This window comes from Pelodiscus sinensis, chromosome 1 (genome assembly GCF_049634645.1).
Source record: "Pelodiscus sinensis isolate JC-2024 chromosome 1, ASM4963464v1, whole genome shotgun sequence".
Classification (NCBI taxonomy): domain Eukaryota; kingdom Metazoa; phylum Chordata; order Testudines; family Trionychidae; genus Pelodiscus; species Pelodiscus sinensis.
This window is the reverse complement of record NC_134711.1, coordinates 161,121,797-161,128,464: the sequence shown is the minus strand read 5'-3', so window position 1 is coordinate 161,128,464 and position 6,668 is coordinate 161,121,797. Positions and strand designations below refer to the sequence as shown.

Sequence of the window (6,668 nt, the reverse complement as noted above, 5' to 3'; positions counted from 1 at the left end):
GGTAGTCTATAGCCCTCGTGTCTCCAGCGAACCGATCGACGCGTAGAGACACCACTTTTATTGTCTTTAAAAACTGCATGATCACAAGGGCCCTGACTCACGGCTGGTGTAAGGTGCGGGACGGTAACTTCATGCAAACACAACTTTTAACTCAACCTCCCCTCCACGCGTATGGACAGGAGCGGGCTTGCAACGTTGCTTACTGGAGGCCATTGGCAAGCCACGGGGTGGTATTTGAAATCCACCAAAGAGCGCCGCCGTCCTCCACCCGCTGCCGCGGCCCCCTCCCAGGGGATCAGCCTGTGACCTGCCAAAACTCCTTCCCCCCCCCCCCCCTCCAGCCCAGCAGCTGGAGGGGAGGAGCCGAGCCCATGTGACAGGCACAGCTGCGGGGGAAGAGCCGCGCGGATCAGTCGCCTCCTGGCCCCGGTGCCCCCCTTTCCGCCCGCCCCCACGCACCGGAGCGCGCCCGGCCGCCGGCCTGGTAAGTGTGTGCGCCGGCGGCTCGGGCCTTTCCCCGCCCTGGGCAGCCACGTGGCGAGCAGCCCTCCCGCGCGGGCCACTGCTGCAGCCGCTGGAGGAGTCCGGGCCCCCGGTGAGCGTAGCCACCTCCCCCGGGGCAAGCTGCTGTCTCTCCCCTGTGCCCCCGCGCCAGCCCTTCCCTGCCGGCCGCGGAGGCAGGTTTGCAAAAACCTTGGTGGTGCCAGAATGAGCGAAGCCCGCACCCTTCCCCCTCCCACCTACCTACGGCTCTGAGAGGGGGATGGGGGCGGGCTCTGGAGGCAAGGTTGGGAGAGTGGGGGGGGGGGTGCAGGCTGGGGTACACGAGAGTGTGGGGGAGTTGGTGGCTCACACTTACCTGGGGGCACCACTCTCTGGTAATTGCTCCTGCGGGTGAGAGAGGGGATCCTAGAAACCTTCCTCCCCCCTCCCCCCGTAATATAAAATGCCAGGGGTGGGGTGGGGGGAGAACCACCAGCAGCACAGTGGGGCTACGTCTACACTGCAGGCTTCTTGCACAAGAACGGTTTTGCGCAAGAGTTCTTGTGCAAAAGGTCTTTCACAAGAACGTGTCCACACTGCCATGTGCTTTTGCACAAGAGCAGCCATGGCAGTGTGGATGCTCTCTTGTGCAAGAAAGCTCTGGAGGCTATTTTAGCCAGAGGGGTTTCTTGCGCAAGAAATTCATGTTGCTTGTCTACGCTGCCTTCTTGTGGAAGAGCTCTTGCTCACGGGGAGAGGAATAGCTTATCCGGAAGAAGCCGTGTTTTCTGGCGCTGTACTGTAAATATACTTGAGCAAGAACGTGCATGCAGTGTAGATGCTCTGCAATTTTTGGCGCACAAACAGTTGTTCTTGAGCAAAAAGCCTACAGTGTAGACACAGCCTGGGACTAGAGTGATCTCATTACACCTGCCTGTGCATCCCTGTCTCTGGAGCAGGGTCTCTGGGCCTCCCCTGTTCTACAAGCTGGAACAGCACATGACACGGAGACCCCTGCACCTCCACCTTTTGACCACGGGGAGAGGGGGCTAGCATCCAGAAGCCACTCAAACCCCACTGCGCTGCTGGTGGCAATTTAAATCACCTTGGGGTTGGGCTGGAGAACATGCAGAGGGAGCTTGCAGGGGGCAGGTGGTGAGTTTTGATGGAGCCCAGCACCAGGGCCAGAAATATTCTTGGTTCTGCCCCTATAATTTGCCCCCCATGCCTGGTTAATTGGTGCCTGGCCCAGCTGGAGCAGGCCCCCACCTGTGATGTGGCAGGCCTGACCTAGCTGGGCTGCAGCAGACCCCTACCTGTGAGTTGGCAGGCAGTTAACTGGTTGAACATATAGTTTGACCAGTTAACAGTTTAAACAGGATTTTACATCCCTAGTGAGGACAGCTAAATTTAAAATGGGGTCAAAATCCTTGTTCTTCTGTTCTCCCCCTCCCCTCTTGTTCTGTTGCACCTGATTGTGGTTCCTGGAACTTCTTAGTCAGGGCCAAGATTGGGTGGAGGGATGTCTGGGGCACCATGGGCTTGACAGGATGTGGTTTTTATTTTTAATGTTTGTTTTAAAGCATTCCCCCACCCCTATTTAATGATTCACAGTTGTGCAAAATTATGAGCCCTAAGCATTTTTAAATAATTTGTATCAAATTAAATTTCCATAGTTGTTGGGAACTGGGGGAAGGAGGGATGCCTGACAGTAATTATTGAATGACCATAGATGTTGGGATTCAAAAAGTGAAAACTTTATAACTGCTAATGTGCACACATGCTGTCAACTTTGTGTAGCAACAAAGTACATATCTTCTAATCAAACTCTGGTAAGTTTTCAAGCAGCTTTTTTCTTACTCTGCCCATCTGTAAATGTCTGTAATGTATGGAAATTTGTTGTTGGTTTGTGTATATTCAGGGGAATTGATTTTGGCTACATTTACTGAAAATCTGATCTTTCTGAGGCCAGGCATAAAGCAGTAACAATTAAAATGTTCTGTTTAATGTGCAGGAGATAAAGAAGAGGGGAGTAATATGATGAAAAATCCTCCCTATTAAAGTGTTTGGGGTTGAGGTAGAGGCTTCATGCATTGTTAAACAACAAGACTATATGCAGACTGCATCATATCTTCCATTGGTAGCACCTTTCATCCCAGGTACCAGAATACTAATATTACTTCATACATATAACTCTGCCAAAATGCCCATCTCTCTGTGGCAGAATGCAGCAACCAACTGCACCTAGTTACACATTGTGGGGAAGTATCAGAACAGCTATTCATTAAGTTTCATCTGAAACCCCACATTCCCATATTCTTTATGTATGGAATACTGTTTGTCTGCCATGCAAGACTGAAGGCCTGAGATGACCCTGCTGAGGTGTGATCTACAGATGTGAAAGTGTAACTGCATACAGGCTACCTGATCCGATAACCTTACATGCAGACTCCTGGTCTGTGCAGGGAGTCAGCTTAAAAGCTGGCTTCAGGCACCCACCAGATCCTAGGGAGTTTCACGCTGCTGTTTCTGTATCAGAGGCAGCTGTGCAGGTTGTGGGCGGATGTTCTCTCCCATGGGAAGCAGTGACTCTGAAATGATTTGGGAATCCTGGTGAATCATCAGCAACATGTGAGCTTTTCTGTGAGAAGCTGTGGCCAAAAAAGCCAGTGTAATCCTTGGGTGCATAAAAATGGGACTCGAGTAGGAGTGGAGAGGTTTTTTACCTTTACATTTGGCACTGGTGTGATTGCTGCTGGAATACTGTGTCCAGTTCTGATGCCCACAATTCAAGAAGGATGTTGATAAATTGGAGAGAGAGCTCAGAAAAGAGCCAAAAGAGTTAGTAAAGGTTTAGAAAATGTGTCTTATGGCAGGATTCTCAAACCTCATTGCACTGTGAAACCTCTCTGACAACAAAAATTAATACAGGACCCCAGAGGGAGGAACTCTGTTGGGGTCAAAGGCAAAGCCCCACTACCCCATGGAGGGCAAAACTGAAGCCTGAGAGCTTCAGCCCTGGGCAGAGGGCCTGAAATCTGAGCCCTGCCACCCAGAGCAGAAGCCCTCACACTTTAGCCCCAGGCAATGGAGCTGAGGCTTCGGCTTTGACCCCAGGTCCTAGCAAGTCAGCCCTGGTGACCCCGTTAAAATTGGTTTGTGATTCTCTTTGGGGTCCCAATCTGCAGTTTGAGAACAGTGGCCTGATCGGAGTAGACTCAAGGAGTGCCATATTTACCTGAACAAAGAGAAGGTAAAGAGGTGACTTGATTCCTGTCTTATAAGAATCTACGTGGGGAACAAATTTGCTATGTATTTGAGAGGGTTTGTGCATCTGTCTGTGAGTTCAAGAATTCTTAAACGGTAAGAGCTAGGGCCACCAAATTTGGTGTGCAGCTTTCTCCTATCCTCACTTAAAGCAAGGTCGGGGGTTGGCTGTGCCAGGACAATGGGATGTGAATGGAATGTGATTGTTTCTCATCAAACGGAAAGGGAGGGCTGTGATAGCAGGGACAGTTATGCCCCAGAATGACCAGAGTGGTTGGCAAGCAAGCGCACCCCAACTGCCCCAGAGAACTGCTGAGCAGCCATTAGCCAGTCCAGGGGACAGGTTCCCACTGCCCTGGCTGGCCCAGGAGAGAAGTCCCTGCCTCCCTGGCAGCTATGGAGAGCTGCAGAGTAGCTGGTGTCTGGGCAGCATGGCCCCCACCATCCTGGACCAGCCCTGGGGAGTAGCTGATAGCTGCCCCCACCCTCTCAAAACCCTGCTCCCCCCCCACACACACTCTCCCAGACCCCTCCCCCGAAAGATCTGAGCAATGCTGGGTAAATAATCTAGTATTTAATAAGTCTTTTCAGTCTATCAGAGAAAGGCATTAGAGATGTAAGCATTTAACTGGTTACCTGGTAAGTAGTAGGATTATCAGCCTGCTTACATGGTAACCTGTTAACCAGCACTGCCAGAGCAGCCTTCCCACCTGGGGTGGTGAACTGGTTAAATAATAAAATTTTAATTGTTTAACCAATTCACTATTTTAATGGGTTTTTACATCCCTAAAAGGTATAACAAAAACCAGTGGCTGTCAGTTGAAGCTAGACTGGAAATAAGGTGTACATTTTTAATGTTGAGAGCAATTAGCCATGGGAACAATTTACCAAGGGTTGTGGTGGATTCTCTATATCTGACAATTTTAAAATCAAGATTTGTTTTTTCTAAAGTATATGCTGTAGTGATTAGCTTGGGACAGTTCTATGGTCTTTGTTATAAAGGAAGTCATATTTAGACCATTGTGATAATTTGGCCTTGGAATCCATGACTTAGACCATTAAGGGAATATTAAAACCAAATTAAATACTTGCAGTCCCAAAGGGACATCATGACTCACTCACTCAGCCTCTTCAAAGGGGATGTCATAGTGACTCACAAATCACAAAAATAGAATGTAATATGTTCTGAAGCAGAGCTGAGGATCCTGAGAATTGCAGAATCTACATATTGTGAATGTAGCCCTAATAACTAACACTACCTGTTGGAGGGTGAAGAGTGTGTGTTCTACAAACATTGTGCAGTTTGATCACAGTCTGGGAGTGAAGAACTCCTGAATTCTGCTTGCAGCTGTGCCACTGACTTGTGAGCTTGTCGAGTCCCTGTGTTTCTCTTAGTTTCCTAGTCTGCAAAATGTTAATATAATTACACTTCTTCTCAGAGGTAGCAGCTGGAGGTGCTAGGATTTCAGAGTGGCTGTACATCAGTCCTTGTTATTGCAACCTCCCAATGTCCCCCAGGCATGGGGCCAAGGGTGACACTCTCATCACAGGTCCTGCCCCCGCTCTACCCTTTTCCTCAAACCTCAACCTTGCTCTGCCTTCTTGCCCAAAGCCTCTTCCCCCCAAATAACGTGAACCGGGGGATTACTGGAAGGCCTGGTGTGGGATGGCAGCAGGGATTGGCCCCTCTCCCATTCTCTCCACAGCAGAAGACCTAGCACAGTGGTAGAAGCTGGAGTGACCCAGCAGCCAGCCCTAAAGTATCATTCCAGCACCTGTGTGTTCTGGGTCTCCAGTGGTGACAAAAAGGCCACCGTCTTCCTAGAGGACAGGTTGGCTTAACTTCCCCCATCCCTCCTGTTGGAAGGCATGGGAGGCTTTACCAAGGTCAGCCTATGGCTTCAGTGCTACTGACAAAAATTAGAAGCGGCAAACTTTCTTTGTAAAGGCAAGCCTGTGAGGTTGAAGGCAGAAATAAATGAGGCACTAGTATTGCCAACCTCAGACAGTCAGCAATCCTAAATTAACCCTCCAGTGCTCCCCAAAGTCATGGGATGGGTGGCGTTGAAAAATCGTAAAATTCTGAAGAGAAAAAATTAAATGTGGGATGTCTGTCTTGATTTTCAATTTCCGAGCCCTTAGTTCTGGTCTGCACCCACTCTGTGTGTTGATCGCCTGACCAAAACACTTCTATGTGACTTTGTATCAAAATAATTATAACTTCAGTTGTGGACAGTTATACCTGTATAGCTTATTTCCATTCCTGTACAGGAATAAGTTACTCCTGTGTGAGCATTTTGATCCTGGCAGAACTGCATTTGCACTACAGGGGTTATATTAGGGATGTTAAATATTGGTTAATTGAAGTTGATTAACGTAATGAATTCTTGTCGGTTACTCAACTATTCTGTAGTTCCTGGGCATGGGGCTGGCAGCCAGTACCCTCCAACCCTACTCCTGAGGAACCCCCCCCGCCACTTTGTGCTGCTGCCTCTGTATTAGAGGCAGCCGTGTGGGGTGCCAGGTAGGAGCTGGTCTGCGAGAGGAACCAGTTTAAAAAACAGCTCTCCTTGTGGACCGGCTGCCTGTTGCCCTACGCTGTTGCCTCCAATACAGGGGCAGGAGAGTGGGGTGGCAGCAGCTCATGTCCGGGGTGGATGTCTAAGCTTCCGGACCTGGTGTGAGCCGAAACTGAGCTGGGCTGTCTGCTTGCCTGGCTCCTAATACATTTTAAATGCAGAGCCATAGTGGGGGTAGGTCCCGGACCCAACGCAAGCCAAGCCTGAGTCAGACTGCTGGCCAGCCAGCAAAAAAATTTACTAGCGGGGGAGGGAAGAATGCATGTAATCTGTAGTATTAATTGATAAGCTTTTGCTTATTGGTTAATCGACTGTACTATTACATCCCTATTAGGGATG

The 6,668-nt window shown here is 49.6% G+C and overlaps 1 protein-coding gene across 5 annotated transcripts in view; it reads left to right on the top strand.

The window, feature by feature from the left end:
* The first annotated feature begins 250 nt into the window (after nt 1-250).
* The window catches only part of RIOX2 (ribosomal oxygenase 2), a 32,422-nt gene continuing 26,004 nt past the window's right edge, over nt 251-6,668 (top strand). The window contains exons 1-2 of one of the 5 annotated variants that reach the window (XM_075908997.1): nt 258-484; nt 2,498-2,642. The gene's annotated coding sequence lies outside the window, so the exon portion shown is untranslated. Of the gene's footprint in view, nt 596-2,497; nt 2,643-6,668 lie in introns of all 5 variants that reach the window. The other 4 variants (XM_075909024.1, XM_075909014.1, XM_075909004.1 and 1 more) reach the window with 4 other exon arrangements.